Genomic DNA, 19,325 nt, shown 5'->3' on the forward strand with positions numbered 1-19,325 from the left:
AACTGATTGCCTGAGCATCGACTGAAAATGACGGACGGCTTCAACGCAATTCACCGGGCATGAGCCAGCCCGCTGAACGCGTGCGAAATGGCCGCGCTGTCACGTCGTCTCCGGCCACGGTCAAAGCCCAGCATCTGGTTATGGCTCATCGATCAGGCCATTGCCGTCAGAGGCGCAGAGCTATAAACACTTCGTCGCTACCTGCCTCTCCCGCAACTGAAGGCCAACTGAAAAATCCATCGTAATTTGACATGGCAAAAACGAGGAATGGAGATGCGGGGTATCGATCCCCGTGCCTCTCGCATGCTAAGCGAGCGCTCTACCATCTGAGCTACATCCCCTTTCCATGTTGACAAAGCTAGTTTCCATTTTTTTTACTTTTACTGCAAGGAATTGTGAAGATCTTTGTGTGATGTCGATCCCATAATAGACGTGAAGGCATAACGCCCGAAAAAGGAGGATTTAGAACCACCATTTTTTTAAACTGAAACAAATACAAATATCAGAGACTCGGTGACAAAAGTTAAAGTTATATCGAAATCTTTTGATGCCGCTGTCTCTATCTTCACTCATTTTCCCATGGCAACGATCCTCCCGTGGAAAACTTATGCAGCACAACCACACAATTAAATATACGACTTTAAGAAATAGAGGTGAAACAAACCTAAAACAGCTAAAAGTTGAAGAAATGCAACAAAAAAATACATGCAAACATATGAATAGAAACACGAATGCAAAAAAGCATGCCCACAACATGAAAACCCCCGAATTGATAGAGACATCAGATAGACGTCCTTCAAAATGGCGTACATAAGAAAACAACAATTTTGTGGGACATGCCAAGAAGCCCACAATCACTGCAAAACAAACAGGATCCCAAGGTAAACATAAATAACATGTATATTAAACGGATAGAAAAAACTGCGAAATACTCACAATTCATGCCTTCCAACTATACAAATGTGTGATTTATCCCTTTTTACACTACTCTCTCTGATTCGTATTACTTGCCACTAGTATGGATGTATCTAGTACTAAAATATGTCTAGATACATCTATATTAGAGTTAATTAATATGAATCGGAATGAGTATCTTTTTTGTGCCATTTCATAAAATATAAATTACTCCCTTCGTTATATTTAAATGTTGACAAAGTTGAGACACTTTTAGTGGGATGGAGGGAGTATAATAGTTGGGTGAAGACTAGGTGCATATTAGAAGTAGTTACTTGAAATTTAATATATTGGAAAAAGGTAGATGCATCTTATAGTTATTTCTTCACCTCTCATAATAGTTGCAACCGTCTGGAATAAATTCAACAATATTTCTTCCACATGAATCATTATGAGCACATGCCAATTGCAAATGACAAATGCAATCCTCAAGAAAAGCATATTTATCCTCTATGGTAGGCCTAGGATAACTCAACACTAAAATCATTATCAATGATGTCTTCTTTATAATAAATGCAGAATTACTATATCCAATGATGTGTTCACATAGGCATATCAAATATTTATTACTATAATCATAAAGGGATTTATCATCTAATGAGCCATCGGGGTCTTTAGTTTCATTGATATAATTTTCATCCTCCCATAAATCAGGTCTAGATGTTCCACATGGAGAATAATTAAGCATGGTGCGATCATCTTCTATTTCATTATCCTTTAATTAACAAATGTATTACTCCTCATCATCTTAAATTGTATTCTTTTGAAAAACAAGAACTACAATCATTGTGATTATCTTCTACAAGAACCATGTAAACCCATTTATTGTGATTATCTTCTACAAGTATTGTGTAAACCCATTCCTCGAAGATAAAATGTTTCATCAAATAATAATTTATCCTCAAGAAGATCAAAACACATGCCATTATCAAGATAATATGTTCACTATCAAATTAACTATAGGGGCACTCATAGTAAAAAAAAACTATAGGGGCACTTATTGGAGTTAGAGAGTTTCCACTAATATTGAAGTCAATGACGAGGAGTATACTACATTCTTCCTCTTCATGTTCCTATTGTTCTCCATTATCTTCAACCCTACCTTCTACCTTCCCACTTTCAAATGATTCTTTCTCATAAGGATATTTTCCTTCATTCTAGATAATAGTAGTACACTTTTTCTATTAAAATGTTTCATCAACATACTTAAAGTTCTAAAATCCGAAGCACAATTTTTTCTACAGAGGTTTAGGAGGCCCTCGTGTCTGCTCAAAGCAAGCATAACTTTTTACTGTTATTTCAGAAATTGTGAAGAGTGTGTGCTCTAGATCTCACAATACACGTGAAGGCAGAATACCCCCCAAAAAATGATTTCTACAATCACAATTTTAAACAATTGAAACAAATACAAATATCAAAGATCGGTGATAAAAGTTAGTTATATCGAAATCGTATGAGGTTGTTGCGTTTACCTTCACACATTTTCCCATGGCAACGATCCTCTAGTGAAAAACTTGTTGGAGATATGCCCAAGAGGCAATAATAAAATAGTTATTATAATATCTTTGAGTTTATGATAATGTTTACATACCATGCTATAATTGTATTAACCGAAACATTAGTACATGTGTGATATGTAGACAACAAAGAGTCCCTAGTATGCCTCTTAACTAGCTTGTTGATTAATGGATGATTAGTTTCATAATCATGAACATTGGATGTTATTAATAACAAGGTTATATCATTATATGAATGATGTAATGGACATACCCATTTAAGCATAGCATAAGATCACGTCATTAAGTTATTTGCTATAAGCTTTCGATACATAGTTACCTAGTCCTTATGACCATGAGATCATGTAAATCACTTATGCCGGAAAGGTACTTTGATTACACCAAACGCCACTGCGTAAATGGGTGGTTATAAAGGTGGGATTAAGTATCCGGAAAGTATGAGTTGAGGCATATGGATCAACGGTGGGATTTGTCCATCCCGATGACGGATAGATATACTCTGGGCCCTCTCGGTGGAATGTCGTCTAATGTCTTGCAAGCATATGAATAAGTTCATAAGAGACCACATACCACGGTACGAGTAAAGAGTACTTGTCGGAGACGAGGTTGAACAAGGTATAGAGTGATACCGATGATCAAACCTCGGACAAGTAAAATATCGCGTGACAAAGGGAATTGGTATCGTATGTGTATGGTTCATTCGATCACTAAAGTCATCGTTGAATATGTGGGAGCCATTATGGATCTCCGGATCCCGCTATTGGTTATTGGTCGGAGTGAGTACTCAACCATGTCCGCATAGTTCATGAACCGTAGGGTGACACACTTAAAGTTGGATGTTGAAATGGTAGAACTTGAATATGGAATGGAGTTCGAATATTTGTTCGGAGTCCCGGATGAGATCCCGGACATCACGAGGAGTTCCGGAATGGTCCGGAGAATAAGATTCATATATAGGAAGTCATATTCCAAGTTTGGAAATGATCCGGTGCATTTATGGCAGGTTCTAGAAGGTTCTAGAAAAGTCCGGAAGAAATCACCATGGAAAGTAGAGTCCTGAAGGGACTCCACCATGCATGACCAGCCAACCCTAAAGGGGAGGAGTCCAAGGTGGACTCCCCTAGGGTGGCCGGCCAACCCCCTCATGGAAAGGGGAATCCCACCCCAAGTGGGATTCCCACCTTGGGTAGGTTTTCCTACATATGGGAGTTTTCATTGTTGGGGTCTTATTCGAAGACTTGGATACCAACACTTGGGGATTTCCACCTATATAATGAGGAGGAGAGGGAGGGGGCTGCCTACACTTGGCCGCACCACCTAGGGCTGCCCTTGGCCGGCGCCCTAGCCTCCCCTCTCTCCCCAAACCCTAGCGGTCTCTCTCCTCCACCACATCCCGCACGCTTAAGCGAAGCTCCGCCGGATTTCTCCACCACCACCGACACCACGCCGTCGTGCTCGTCGGATTCAAGAGGAGCTACTACTTCCGCTGCCCGCTGGAACGGGGAGGTGGACGTCGTCTTCATCAACAACCGAACGTGTGACCGAGTACGGAGGTGCTGCCCGTTCGTGGCGCCGGAAGCGATCGTGATCAAGATCTTCTACACGCTTTTGCAAGCGGCAAGTGAACGTCTACCGCAGCAACAAGAGCCTACTCTTGTAGGCTTTGGAATCTCTTCAAGGGTGAGACTCGATAATCCCCTCGTTGCTACCATCTTCTAGATTGCATCTTGGCTTGGATTTCGTGTTCACGGTAGGAAATTTTTTGTTTTCTATGCAACGTTATCCTACAGTGGTATCAGAGCCGTGTCTATGCATAGATGGTTGCACGAGTAGAACACAATGGTTTTGTGGGCGTTGATGCTCTTGTTATCTTTAGTTTGAGTACTTTGCATCTTTGTGGCATAGTGGGATGAAGCGGCTCGGACTAACTTTACATGACCGCGTTCATGAGACTTGTTCCTCGTTCGACATGCAACTTGTATTGCATAAGAGGCTTTGCGGGTGTCTGTCTCTCCTACTATAGTGAAGATTCAATTTACTCTTCTATTGACAACATTAGTATCACCGTTGTGGTTCATGTTCGTAGGTAGATTAGATCTCTCTCGAAAACCCTAAACCACGTAAAATATGCAAACCAAATTAGAGACGTCTAACTTGTTTTTGCAGGGTTTGGTGATGTGATATGGCCATGATATGATGATGAATATGTATGAGATGATCATTATTGTATTGTGGCAACCGGCAGGAGCCTTATGGTTGTCTTTAATTTTCATGTTGAGTAGTATTTCAAAGTAGTTGTAATAGTTGCTACATGAGGTGAACAACCATGAAGACGGCACCATGAATCTTGACGCTACGCCGACGATGATGGAGATCATGCCCGTTGATGATGGAGATCATGTCCGTGCTTTGGAGATGAAGATCGAAAGCGCAAAGACAAAAGGGCCATATCATATCACATATGAATTGCATGTGATGTTAATCCTTTATGCATCTTATTTTGCTTAGATCGCGACGGTAGCATTATAAGATGATCCCTCACATTAATATCAAGATAATAAAGTGTTCTCCCCTCGTATGCACCGTTGCACGGTTCGTCGTTTCAAAGCATCTCGTGATGATCGGATGTGATAGACTCAACGTTCACATACAACGGGTGTAAGCCATGTTGCACACGCGGAATACTTGGGTTTGCTTGACGAGCCTAGCATGTACAGACATGGCCTCGGGACAAGGAAAACCGAAAGGTTGAACACGAGTCATATGGATGATATGATCAACATGTTGATGTTCACCATTGAAGCTACAACATCTCACGTGATGATCGGTTTTGGTGTAGTGGATGTGGATCGTGTACCACTTAACAACTATGAGGGATGCTTGTATTAAGTGGGAGTTCATTAGTAATTAGATTAAAACATGAACTAATTATCATAAACATAGTCCGAGTAGTATTTTGAATTAATTTTGTAGTATTGGCATCCGTTTTCTACCATGCGCTAGTCTTGTTATTGAGATAGAAATACTCGTTAAAATCTGACAAGAAACTTTACGGATTGGTACCGTATTGTTAAAGAATCAAGAATTGATTAAGTCCTATTGCAAACTTTTAGTAAACCTCACATTGTTGATTCAAAGAGCTATGGTTTCAATTAGTACCTAAAGTTATCTTGTCTCCGTGAAACTTGAAGTTCAAATCTGTTTGCAAACTTCAATTTAGTTTTCAGAAATAATCAAGGTATGAGATATATGTGATATCTAAGACCTTATTGCAAGATGATAGAATATAATTTGGTGAGACTACATGAACTCATAAGTTTTATGGGAATGTACGAAGGTTGAAGACGCAAGGCGTCACAATCCTCCAACTATTGGGGCACTAACGATATTCGCATATCCATGAAGTGACCATCCTTAATATGCACCGTTGCTAAGACTCGTCGTTTCGAAGCATCACGTGATGATCGGGTGTGATAGATTCTACGTGTGCATACAACGGGTGCAAGCTAGATTTGCACATGCAAATACCAAGGTTAAAACTTTACGAGCCTAGCATGTACGGACATGGTCTCGGAAAGTCGTCATGATATGATGGATAAAATTATGAGTGAAATTGTTCATCATATTACAAAGTTACTAATAGTGAAATCTGGAACACTTGTCATATGATGATCAACTTCAAAGTAAGAACCTCAAGGTTATTGGTATTTGACCAACAAACCTAGAAGTTAATGATGTTGAAGTGTTTTTCTGAATAATGAGGAAAGCTAAAAGAGAAACCGCAAAAGATATTTTGGCAAAAGAAAAGAAAAGACTAGAAAGTCTAGCTCAGGTATATATAAATGATATACATGTTATGGTTGTATTCCTAGTTAAGTCACACTATGAAATTCTTGGGTATTAGTACTACATTGGTTGGTATGAAGTGTCATACAAAACAACGCAATACAAGAATACAATGGCCTAAGTGATTGACAAGGAATATGATAGGAATACACGTCTGGAACAAAATAAAGTGTTATTATGTTCGTCGTTGGCATTCTATCTAGCCCTTAGAATTTATAATAAAGAACTTAATAATTGTTATTTTGCTCTGGTCAAATGAAAACAATGAGTTGTTCAAATTATGACATTACTCCATGTGTGATGGATAAGTTATTATAAATCTTAATGGTGAAACACACACACATAATACTGACGCTAAAATGCCATAAGGCAAATGATTTGAATTCCACTTATTTGTGGAACCGCCATTTAGGTCATGTTAGAAAGGAACGCATGAAGGAACTCCATGCAAATGGATTTTTGGAGTCATTTGATTTTTGAATCATTTGGCGCTTGCAAATCTTTTCTAAAGAGAATGATTAAAATACCGTTCATAGGCCAAGAGTTGAACGGGCAACAAACTTAGTGGAAAAATACATAATGATGTATGTGGTTCACTGAGCATAGTTGTGTGCGGGAGATTCTTCTACTTCATGAAAACTTTCAACAATGAATTGAGTATATATGTGGATATATTCAATAAGGAAGAAGTTTGAAACATTTGAATGAATTCAAATAAGTTTCAGCATGAAGTGGAAATCATTGTAATAGAAAAGTCAAATATCTATGATTGGATCATGGTGGAAATATTTGAATTACGAGTTTTAGCGAATATCTAAGAGAGTTATGAAATTGTTCTACAACTCACATTTATTGGAGTATCATAGTGATGATGAAGTATCCAAGAGATGTATCCAAACCTTGTTGGATCAATGATGAGATAAAATATTATGACGCCATTATATTTTTGTGGATTATGCTTTAGTGACTACCGCTTTTACAATGAATAGAGCATCATCATGATCCGTTGAAATGACACCATACGAGTTATGGCATGGGTATAAACCCTAATAGTCCTTTCTTTAAATTTTGGTCTAAGAGTTTACAAACCAAAATCGGATGAATGTCTTTGTTGGTTATCCCAGAGATTTAATTGGGAATTCTTCCCACAAGACAAAGACAAAAGTGTTTGTCAATGTTTCTTATTTCCGAGAAATTGTTTCTAGTGAAGTATTTGAGTGGGAGGACAATATATTTTGATAAGGTTTATGAACCTGAGCATAATGATCAGAGTAGCGCAGCATTGGAATTGGTTTCGGAAGCGACCACGATGATCATGGCTCCCATGACTACAAAAGTGTTTTAGCCATGGAGATCAAAGTACATATTGAACCTTGTAGGTATGGTTTACTTTGTGATCAAATAAATGATTTGTGAACAAAGGATTGATTTTGAACAATGATAAACCAACTACAAACAAAGAAGTTATGATGGGCCCTGACTCCGTTAAAATGGCTATATGCCATGAAATCCAAGATAGATAAATACTTTTTGAAAGTAAATGGATCTATACAATTTATGGACTTGGATAGAATATCCTTAAAGAAGCTCGACTTGTCGAAAAATTGTTTACGACAAAGTTCAAAGAGTTGACTACGATAAGATTAGATCTTCCGTAGCAATGCTTATAGTCTATGTGGATTATTCTAGTAATCACTACATATTTCCTTTATGAGATATGCTAGTAGGATGGCAAAATACATTACTTATCAGAAGTATGTATTAAAAGGTGTATACAAGATACAACCAAGAGTTTTGCTGGTCCGTGGAATACTAGATAGGTATACAAACTTCAATTTGATGAAGTAAGTATAGCGGAGTTTGAATCTTCACTGAATAGTCAAAGAGTTTTTGATTTCATCAAAGACGATGAAGAGGCTTGCATTTGCAAGAAATTAAGTGGGAGCGCTGAGACATATTTATATACTTGATTGAAATGTTTCATTGAAAATTAACTTCAATGAAAGGATATAAAACATATTTAGTGTCAAGATCTATGAAGATAGATTGAAACACATAATAAGTTTAAGTCAAAGTACATAGAATGGATATTGAAATAGTTCAATATAGAAATATTAAGAAAATGTTCTTGTCATGTGAAGGTTTAACAAGACTTGAGTGTATCTGACACTCGATGAGTAAAAACACATGAGTGATTTTAGATCACGAATAATATGTACAAAATCAGATATCTTGTGCTCTAAAATGTTATGAGCATATACCGGAATGATTCATAAGATGATCATTGGACGACAGTAAGAATGTCCTTGAGTACTTTAGAAGAACCAAGGATATATATATATTTTTATGAAGAAATGACAAACAAATCGTTGTAAGGTGTTACACCAATATTGTTTTTGTCACATATAAAATATAATTTCAATCTCAAATTAGACTAAGTGTTGTTTAAAAAAGGTAGCACAATGAGCTAGAAGTTGTCTATGCTAGATTTAGAAGAGTTCTAAATATTGTGACGGATTCTACAAAAGAAGTCAGAATATGTCATTGCTTTGACAATGACAAAGGATGTTAAAGTCAAGAGGTTCTTTGAGAACTTGGTGTAGTTCCGACAGAGTCAGAATTTTGAAGCTATATTGTGTGTGACAATATTAGTGACATATTTCAGACCGCGGAATTAAGGTTCCACCAGAAGACAAAACATATTTAATGCCGACTCATTTTGAAATGAGTGATGCGTTGAGACGCAAATGAATTACAAAATACATACGTTTCTGAGCGTGTCAGATCCGTTGACTAAAACCTCTCCCGTGAGCAAAACATGATAAAGCACCGGAAGGCCAAGGTGTTATATCTTTACAAATGTAAACTAGATTATTGACTCTAGTGCAAGTGGGAGACTGTTGGAGATATGCCCAAGAGGCAATAATAAAATAGTTATTATAATATCTTTGAGTTTATGATAATGTTTACATACCATGCTATAATTGTATTAACCGAAACATTAGTACATGTGTGATATGTAGACAACAAAGAGTCCCTAGTATGCCTCTTAACTAGCTTGTTGATTAATGGATGATTAGTTTCATAATCATGAACATTGGATGTTATTAATAACAAGGTTATATCATTATATGAATGATGTAATGGACATACCCATTTAAGCATAGCATAAGATCACGTCATTAAGTTATTTGCTATAAGCTTTCGATACATAGTTACCTAGTCCTTATGACCATGAGATCATGTAAATCACTTATGCCGGAAAGGTACTTTGATTACACCAAACGCCACTGCGTAAATTGGTGGTTATAAAGGTGGGATTAAGTATCCGGAAAGTATGAGTTGAGGCATATGGATCAACAGTGGGATTTGTCCATCCCGATGACGGATAGATATACTCTGGGCCCTCTCGGTGGAATGTCGTCTAATGTCTTGCAAGCATATGAATAAGTTCATAAGAGACCACATACCACGGTACGAGTAAAGAGTACTTGTCGGGAGACGAGGTTGAACAAGGTATAGAGTGATACCGATGATCAAACCTCGGACAAGTAAAATATCGCGTGACAAAGGGAATTGGTATCGTATGTGTATGGTTCATTCGATCACTAAAGTCATCGTTGAATATGTGGGAGCCATTATGGATCTCCGGATCCCGCTATTGGTTATTGGTCGGAGTGAGTACTCAACCATGTCCGCATAGTTCACGAACCGTAGGGTGACACACTTAAAGTTGGATGTTGAAATGGTAGAACTTGAATATGGAATGGAGTTCGAATATTTGTTCGGAGTCCCGGATGAGATCCCGGACATCACGAGGAGTTCCGGAATGGTCCGGAGAATAAGATTCATATATAGGAAGTCATATTCCAAGTTTGGAAATGATCCGGTGCATTTATGGTAGGTTCTAGAAGGTTCTAGAAAAGTCCGGAAGAAATCACCATGGAAAGTAGAGTCCTGAAGGGACTCCACCATGCATGACCAGCCAACCCTAAAGGGGAGGAGTCCAAGGTGGACTCCCCTAGGGTGGCCGGCCAACCCCCCTCATGGAAAGGGGGAATCCCACCCCAAGTGGGATTCCCACATTGGGTAGGTTTTCCTACATATGGGAGTTTTCATTGTTGGGGTCTTATTCGAAGACTTGGATACCAACACTTGGGGATTTCCACCTATATAATGAGGAGGAGAGGGAGGGGGCTGCCTACACTTGGCCGCACCACCTAGGGCTGCCCTTGGCCGGCGCCCTAGCCTCCCCTCTCTCCCCAAACCCTAGCGGTCTCTCTCCTCCACCACATCCCGCACGCTTAAGCGAAGCTCCGCCGGATTTCTCCACCACCACCGACACCACGCCGTCGTGCTGTCGGATTCAAGAGGAGCTACTACTTCCGCTGCCCACTGGAACGGGGAGGTGGACGTCGTCTTCATCAACAACCGAACGTGTGACCGAGTACGGAGGTGCCGCCCGTTCGTGGCGCCGGAAGCGATCGTGATCAAGATCTTCTACACGCTTTTGCAAGCGGCAAGTGAACGTCTACCGCAGCAACAAGAGCCTACTCTTGTAGGCTTTGGAATCTCTTCAAGGGTGAGACTCGATAATCCCCTCGTTGCTACCATCTTCTAGATTGCATCTTGGCTTGGATTTCATGTTCGCGGTAGGAAATTTTTTGTTTTCTATGCAACGTTATCCTACAAAACTAATGCATCATAATGAGGTGACTCAACATATCACTGCATGGTGTAGTACGCAAGTCGTTGACATAACACAAGTGAAACACTGTTTCACTCATATTACATCCCTCAGAGTGGTACAACAGAAACATATGCGAGTTCAAGGCATGTCTATAGAAGGATACACGAACTGTTTACAGACGATCAACACAACCTCCTACTTTACAGTGAGGTAAAACTTCAAATAAAGCTCCAAAAGCACAACTCGTAGTCTATCTTATTGCTAACTCAAGCTCCAAAAGCACAACTCGTAGTCTATCTTATTGCTAACTCTAGCTCTAGAGCTACTTGGGTTGCTAAAGAACTCTTGCTACTTAGGTACTAGGACTAGGGAAAATATTCCCTTCTATTACTAGACTATGTTTTCACTCTAGAAGCTAACTCCATTGACTTCATTGATTTGGGTTCTCCATCTTGTTGTACTTGACTCCTTTGTCTTCGAGTTCCACGGTAGTTTCTCCTTCGATGATTTTGATCTAAGAAGGGGATTCAAAGAGGGATGAGTACGAGCGTACACAACAAGTTCATTATGGGACATAGGTGTATCATGCACTAGCTACAGCCACAGACCAGAAAGTCATAGACGAATACAAGTTTTAGTAAACATTTCTTCAAATGTTTATTTTATTCTAAAAATAATGCCCGACAGTCTTCACAGGTTGAACAGAATTTCACGGAGTTCCTTTCCTGCAGCGTTCGTAGTTCCCTTCCCAGAACAAGGAGTGACAGCCACAATTCAATATACTCTTCAGAAGTGCGTTACTTTTTCCATAAGAGAACTTATCCTTGTTGCCAACCGAGAGTTAACTTTCCCGTCCACACTTTCTTGGTGTGAGGCCCAGTATAAGAACAAAGCCAACCACTGCCTTCTCCGTGACCCCGCATACCCACCCTTTTGCATTCAGAGGGCCCTCAATCGCTTACTTATCTAGAGCGCTTGATCCTCGGGCATGATACAATCCATCATAGACCCTGTTGCACAATGACGTCCACCTAGAACCGGAGAGCTTTATGGCCTCTCAATCTTACTGTGGGACCAGCAGTACACCACAACGCCGGCAAATAGGCATCCATCGAAAGGAAGAAGATACAGTTGACTTCTCCAGAGCCATTATAGATCTCATGGTTAACGCGAAATATACGGCGCTAGAATCACTAGATGGCATTGGTGATTAGTCCTAGATGAGTAATACCCTTGCAATGGAACCTCCACCATCAAGATATACAATGGTTCTATTGCCCACCACATAGTCATATTCATAATTGTAAAGTAATGTTTTGATTTTCAATGCAGGAGTGATAAGTATAGTATTTTGCATATAATTTGATAAAAATAATCAAATGACATGAGCAAGCGATGAACTTGCCTTTCTTGGCTGCAAGATTATGCAGGCAAAAGCTTCTATGCGTGATAACTCCAAATTATGAAATACCATCATCGTCTGGTAATGACAATGTTTAAAGATCTAGCAAAAATGCTATAATGCATAGTATGAGATGCAATCACCCTAAGCGTAACCTAACCCCGATGATTTAGGATTGGTGAGTTGTGAAGTTTTTTTTAGGGTGAGTTGCACTTTTAGAGTGGTTTCTCAAACAAGGTTCTGATTAGGGTTTGGTTATCATAGTATCATAAACAAGTGATATAAAGCATCATAACAATCATACTCACAAAGGAATAATGGTTGCATAACATGTAAAGAGTAGTTGTCAGTTTTAAGTCTTATAGTGCATGGTTGATGATTACTTATTATGTACTTCAAAAGAATAACTCTTGAAAAACAAGTTACATAGTAAATAAGAAATATTTTAAGTAAGAACTATTGGCTTCTATGGTTTGCTTGATATTTACTTCAAAATAATAATCTTTGAAGAACATGTTTAATAAAGAACAAGAATTACTACAAATAGGAGCTATGTGCTTCTAAGGTTTACTATGGAATTCATTTAGTTCACTAATAGGGACTAGTTGGTTCTTAGGTAGAATGGGTCCATATGCAGCAAAAATTCCCCGGATTTTCTATGCATGAATGCAATGCACACTCTGGTGTTCTCTTATTTTGTAGCCTCTAAACCTGTGATATTACTCATAACCACATCACTAAATGTACGACTTTAAGAAATAGAGGTGAAGCAAACCTAAAACAGCAAATAAGTTGGATAAACACGACAAAAAAACACATGCCAACATATGAAAAGGAACATGAATGGTGGAAACATGCCCACATCATGAAAACCTCCAAACCGATAGAGACAACAACGTCGGAACGTTCTTTAAATGGCGATACGTAAAAAACAGTAAATTTGTGGGGCATACGAGGAAGCCCACAATCACAAAACAAACATGACCCCTTGGTATACATAAATAATACGCCTATTAAACGGTTACACAAAGGGAATTTTCCAGATATGTGGTTATCCATTTTTCCTCTATCTTTTTTTGTGGTATTGTTCACAATGCATAAAGAGTCTGTACAAACCTATCTATATAGATAATAGATCACTTCCCGGATTAACGAATATTCCACGTGTTTCTAGAAAAACTTATGCTACTTGGCTACTCCTAGGCAATATCCAACCATGATCACATATAATGAAGATCTCACAAAAAATAAATTATGATAGTTGGGTGAAGACTAGTGCATTTTTTTTCTGAGAATACACCATGGAAAGGTGTATCTACCCAAGGGGGACAGCTCCCCACACACACGCCTACTCTCCGTGCTGCCACGGTAGGACGATTGGATCAAGAAACACAAAGAGCGCGTCACGGAAAAGCTTGGCTAGGCGCCACCGCTCGAAATCCTCTCGCACCTTGTCCCTGATGGTGACATGTGAAGTCACCGCTCTGTTGAAGACCACGTCGTTCCTGTGTCTCCAGATGGACAGAAAACCAGGATGATGGCAGTCCACATGTCTCGTCTGTGAGCTGCCAGACAAGATCAAGACGTCCACCACTCCAGCAGATCGGTGTCTGGCTCCGGGAGCCACTCCTCCTTGCCCCAACATCTAAGAGCCCAAGCCCAGATCTCCCGCGCAACCACGCATCCCAGTAGCAAGTGCTGCAAGGTCTCCGGCTCCTGCTCACAGAGCGGGCAGGCCGACGGACACAGCAAGCCATGACGTCGAAGCCTATCCGTCGTCCAACAACGGTTCTTCGTGGCCAGCCATGCGAAGAACTTGCAACTGTATGGAGCCCTAGACTGCGAGATATCCTATGAGACAGAGGCCCTCTAAGACTAGTGCATATTAGATATTTTTATATTCTAGAAATTTCTATTTAGTACATTAATTATTATCTCTTATATTTACTTGCACCTAAAAAAGATCGAACATCCCCTGCATTGACGAAACCTCTATCAATTTTAGAGGCCATAATCATGGTATGTAAGGAAAATAAAATAGACATGAACACATAGATATATTTGTAGTTCATCTTAGTGGCATGAATTAATCTAAGAAGACATGCAATTTTGTTCTTTTTTCCTCGAATAGAGAATATTATGTTTATTTAAATTTATTTAAGTACCGGCTCAAAAGGGAAACAACTAGAAGTAATTTAGATATATATGTTTTGAATTAAGTTCATGTGCATTTGGCACGGTCAAAGTTAAATAACATTGTAAACATGTTTGTTTCTTGATATATAGTTGTAATATGATGTGGTAAATTTTGGTAATTTCAAAATAAAACCAAAGCTGCTAATATCATATAGGGAAGAAATGGGTTGTTGTTGGAAAAAAGTGAAAAAGATTAGCATAAATAAATGATAGTCGACAATTGTAGGGCCCAATAATTTGATGGACCAGGGTGAATAAAAACACGTAGTTTACTGATTTAAGCAGTGTTGTATGCCCCATAATATGATGGCCCCATAAGAGCACATATCACACCACTTAGCTCGATGATGAAACAAGTGGTGTTGTATTTGGGAAGCGGTAGCGCTATGACCGACGTCGTCTTCTTGTGGGCGCGAAATTCATAACCATCTTCTTGTGGACATGAGCTCGTCGGTTTGTTCTCGTGAACGCACCCTCTTCTTAACAATGATGGGGAAAGAGAGCGGCTCGGGTAGGAGGAGTCATAGAGCATGGGTAGAACAGCTATAGAGGGATGGAAAGCGGCACACATGTAGGAGGGATTCATGGAGGCGAAACCCACGGAATCACAAGTAGGAGAGCCCCGCCAACAAAAAACCCAAGCGGCTTCATGTTTATGTGAGGAAGGCGGCATCAACAACGAACGACCACATGCCGGTTATGAGACTGATGTCTGCAAGAACACATCACAAATATAGCTAGTTTTCAAAATTAAGAGTATCGAACCACGTTGGAACTGAATGGTAATGGTTTAATTTACTCTCACTATCTTCACTTAGAAATACTTGAGATTTATGTTTAATCCTAAGCAATGTGAATGGAAAGCGGTTGATGCTGAAAAATTGTGAACAAAGCAATAATGATTAAATCGAAATGAGAGTGGAGAAGGTGAAAGAGATGTGAGTGGATAAGGTGAAAGCGATTGTAAAGTACTTGAAACTCAATAAGGGTAAATGCGTTCTCAAGAAATTGCTGATCCATCACTGGAATATTTATTTAGTTTATTAGGATTTATTACATCTTTTTGTTGCATGTGTGTGCGGCGAAGTCCCAAATAAAGGTGATCCTTGTCTTGTTGTTTTACACCCTCATAACCACTACTACTTTTCCGAGCTAGTGGGTCAATTCTAGTAACTAAGGGTCTCCCCGTGGCTATGGCCTAGGTACTTGTCTTTCGTTATTTGTTGTTTATACATGGTTGAGGGAGGCGGTGGATGCTGCCACATATTTACGGCCACATTTCTCCAACCGCATACAACGATTATTCTATCCAATGTCTCGAAGGCAAACTATTGTGTGGTCGACAATACACAACATCATTGAAGAAAACCACCACACACATGTCACAATAAGACAAACACAAATCTTTACTTCATTTCATAGTTCAGCTAGGGTTTCTCCATCTCACAAAGAACAAATAAACATACTCACACATTGAGGCAAATAACATCAACATGAATATACGAATGGAGTATGAGGGATCGAATGAATACAAGTATGAATCCACCCTAAGGTTGAGGATTACAACAAGATGGATGATAGTGATGATGAAGATAGATGCCTAAGCCTCAATATCCAAGCAACTGTTGTGATGGATTCCCTCTACGAGTTCCCCCTCCAGATCCCTTTCGGAGGTGAGGTTTCATGGATTCTAGTATCTCCGAGTCTCTGATCTAAGATCTGTTTCCACAGGGTAAAATTACTTGACGAGACGAAGCCACCGACCTATGGTACGGTCACGCGGTACGAGACCATACTCGTGGTCATTAAACCGCATGTTTTCCTTTCTTCACGAATTTCCTGCTTGACTTGACTCGCTCATGTGTGGGTTAATGTATGGAAGGTGTTTAATGCTTCCGATTTTCATATTTACGCCCAAACTGATTTCTTCTATTAAATTGCCAATCAACCTCTTGATTTTTTAGGATCCTAGTGAAACAAGAAAAATAGGTGCGTGCGGGAGGGGTGCAATATCAAAATCCTAACTATACTTATGCAAATACATAAATACTAGTATTAAAAATGTACTCACGAGAGACCAAAATGCGCTCACGATGGGAAAGCTGGAGACAGCGCTAATAGAAATCTGAGTATTAGAGATAATGACTTAAAAACAAACCGACTCTCAATATCTGACAAATCCTGGCAACTACGGACGGGTTCAACGAACAATGACACACGGATTAATAATCAAGGTTAATTCCACGGCTTCAGTCACGAGAATCGAATACCAGAAGGAAGGTGGAGCCTATGGCTTAATAGAAATAGTTTGGTGTTTAACAAAACCACTTGGATTAATGTGAAACAGGTGTGGCGAAGGGTTCTCTTCCTCCTTCGGGACTGGTTGAAACCTTTCAAAGAGCTAGAATCTGGAGAAAACGGTCGATTCATGGACCTGCTGCTAACCAGTTTAAGAGCGCCTCTTTGCCTCCCAGTGGGGTGAGATGTCCCTCCTTTGACTGGATTTCTTCCTGGAACTCAAGCTTCGATGGCAGAGCGTCGCTGGCCTACCTCCTGGACAACCCTGGTGACTCCCATAAGATTCATGTGGTCACCTGACTCGAGAGGGAAAAGAAGACAGTCTCAAGAGGATGCGCGGCAAAAAGAAAGAAGAAGCTGGAGAGTTTTGGAATGTTGCTGGCAGCCTCATTCTGATCGTTTCTCTGTAACGGATTTAGTTATCGTTCGTTCTTAGTCTGCACTTTATTACTCTTTAGTTTTTGTTCCCAGGTTTGCTGGTATTTCGGAGATTGGTTGGGATGGCAGCCAATCTCCCCAGCAAAGAAATGCCTGTTCCTTGTTTGTCTGTGTGTGTGCTACTCTGCAAAACTTGGCTTCTTTTTCAATAAGAAAATGGAGCTGGGGGGAGACCCCTGTTGATCTAAAAAAAAAATACCAGAAGGAAGATTCACTGGAATTGAAAGGGCCGAGTCTCAAGTCAAGGCCAACTGGAATGACCGGCAGTTTGTCTACCAGGGGTGCTGAAAAAGCATCTTAATTTGACGTGGCAAAACGCTGGAAAAAATGGAGATGCGGGGTATCGATCCCCGTACCTCTCGCATGCTAAGCGAGCGCTCTACCATCTGAGCTACATCCCCTTCCGGAATTCTTTTTCTGGTTTATAGTATTTGTATGATTACATCAAGGGAACTGTGACGACCACTTAGAATTCAAAGATGGACGCGAACGCAAAACTGTCAAGACTCAGAAACCAGAACTTTTTAAATTGAAACAAATACAAATGGCAGGGACCAGTGATAAATCTTACTGCTAATATTGTAATCCTTTGATGAAGACATCTCGGTGGCTCTACTTCTGTTGTTTGCATGTCGCTGATCCTCCACTGAAACGCTGCTGTACCACATCATTTGTATCTAGGACTTCAAAACTGAAATTGAAACAAACCGAAAACAACTAGTAAGTTGGAGTAGCAAGACTGAAAACGCATGGAAACATATCCACAACACATGAAACCCCCGAAGAGATACCGACAAAGACACCCGTCAAAATGGCGTACATATAAGAATCGGTACAAAAATCATGGAATACTAAGAAACCTACGGTAATAAGAGCAACATTTTGGCTCTAGGGTGCATATGCTTCCTTCATTTAAAAATAACAACTATGCATGTGCATAGTGCATTGCTACGGGTCGGTAGAAGACACTACGGTCGGCAGGTTATCAGAGTGTGCGCCGAGATGATTGAGCCGAAGTTGGAGAATAGGAAGTCAAAGCGACGTCGGCGTGCTTCGGCTTCGAAAAAAACAATGTTGGTGCATCCGCTTCATAAAGATCACTGAAGCACACACGCTCACCTGAAAGACCAGCCAAAAAAGAACCAACCTCATATGTTCATGTCTTGATCGAGGAGCTAGGGTTCCTACCCATCCTATCCTGGAGCGACAGATGGATAAGGAAGGAACTCATACCCATCGGTGACAACATGAGGGATGGTGGTCACCTCCGGTGTCATGAGAGCAGGGATTTTTTATTGTTACATGAGGGGGGGTACCCCAAATCATCGTCTCCCACCCATATGTACATGTTTTCCTACCAAGGAGGGTCAAAACATTAGGCACAGATCATTGTAGCAATTCAGACTTGGAAAGTTTCTTACAAATACAGTTTCTCGTCTCAATTAGTTTGGAGGCATATTTACATGCATTAGGAGGCATGTCTCTTCACCATTTTGTAGATGTAGAAAATGCCAATTAATCAATTTTTGGATCATAGGAAAATGAGCAAAAAAATCCGGTTGAACAATACATATTATTTTTCAACATAAGTTGGTAAAAAAAATCGACTGCATTTAGAGCCAAATCAAGAAGAATTTCGAGATGTGAACTTCACCAAGTCAACTAGGCCGCAAAGACGAATCACAGAAGGTTTAACAATCTAGCGTATCGAGTGTCAGTGGCTTCGCCTCGTCAAATTCAATATAAAACGGGAAGGCACCTAGGTCATCCGATCAACAAAGCACCATGAGAAACACCATTCGACCATCACAAAGTCCGATCTCCATCACCGTCCAAACTTTGCCGCCGCGATCATCTACAACATCAGCAGCCCCTTCCTCTCTACTTTCTAATCTTGATTCCGTCGCAATTGGCGGCCTTGTAAGTTTATTACTATTCAATATATTCAAGATCTTGTATACAATATTTATGATTGTTCATCTAA

The 19,325-nt window shown here is 39.9% G+C and overlaps 2 non-coding genes across 2 annotated transcripts; both read right to left on the reverse strand.

Annotated features, from left to right (window-relative positions):
- Window positions 1-268: 268 nt before the first annotated feature.
- On the reverse strand, window positions 269-341 carry TRNAA-AGC. The gene has a single exon. It is a non-coding gene; the product is annotated as a tRNA-Ala (tRNA).
- A 17,328-nt stretch (window positions 342-17,669) lies between these two features.
- TRNAA-AGC lies at window positions 17,670-17,742 on the reverse strand. Its single transcript has one exon. It is a non-coding gene; the product is annotated as a tRNA-Ala (tRNA).
- Window positions 17,743-19,325: the final 1,583 nt, after the last annotated feature.

This window comes from Lolium rigidum, chromosome 7, assembly GCF_022539505.1.
Source record: "Lolium rigidum isolate FL_2022 chromosome 7, APGP_CSIRO_Lrig_0.1, whole genome shotgun sequence".
In the NCBI taxonomy this organism is placed as follows: Eukaryota; Viridiplantae; Streptophyta; class Magnoliopsida; order Poales; family Poaceae; genus Lolium; species Lolium rigidum.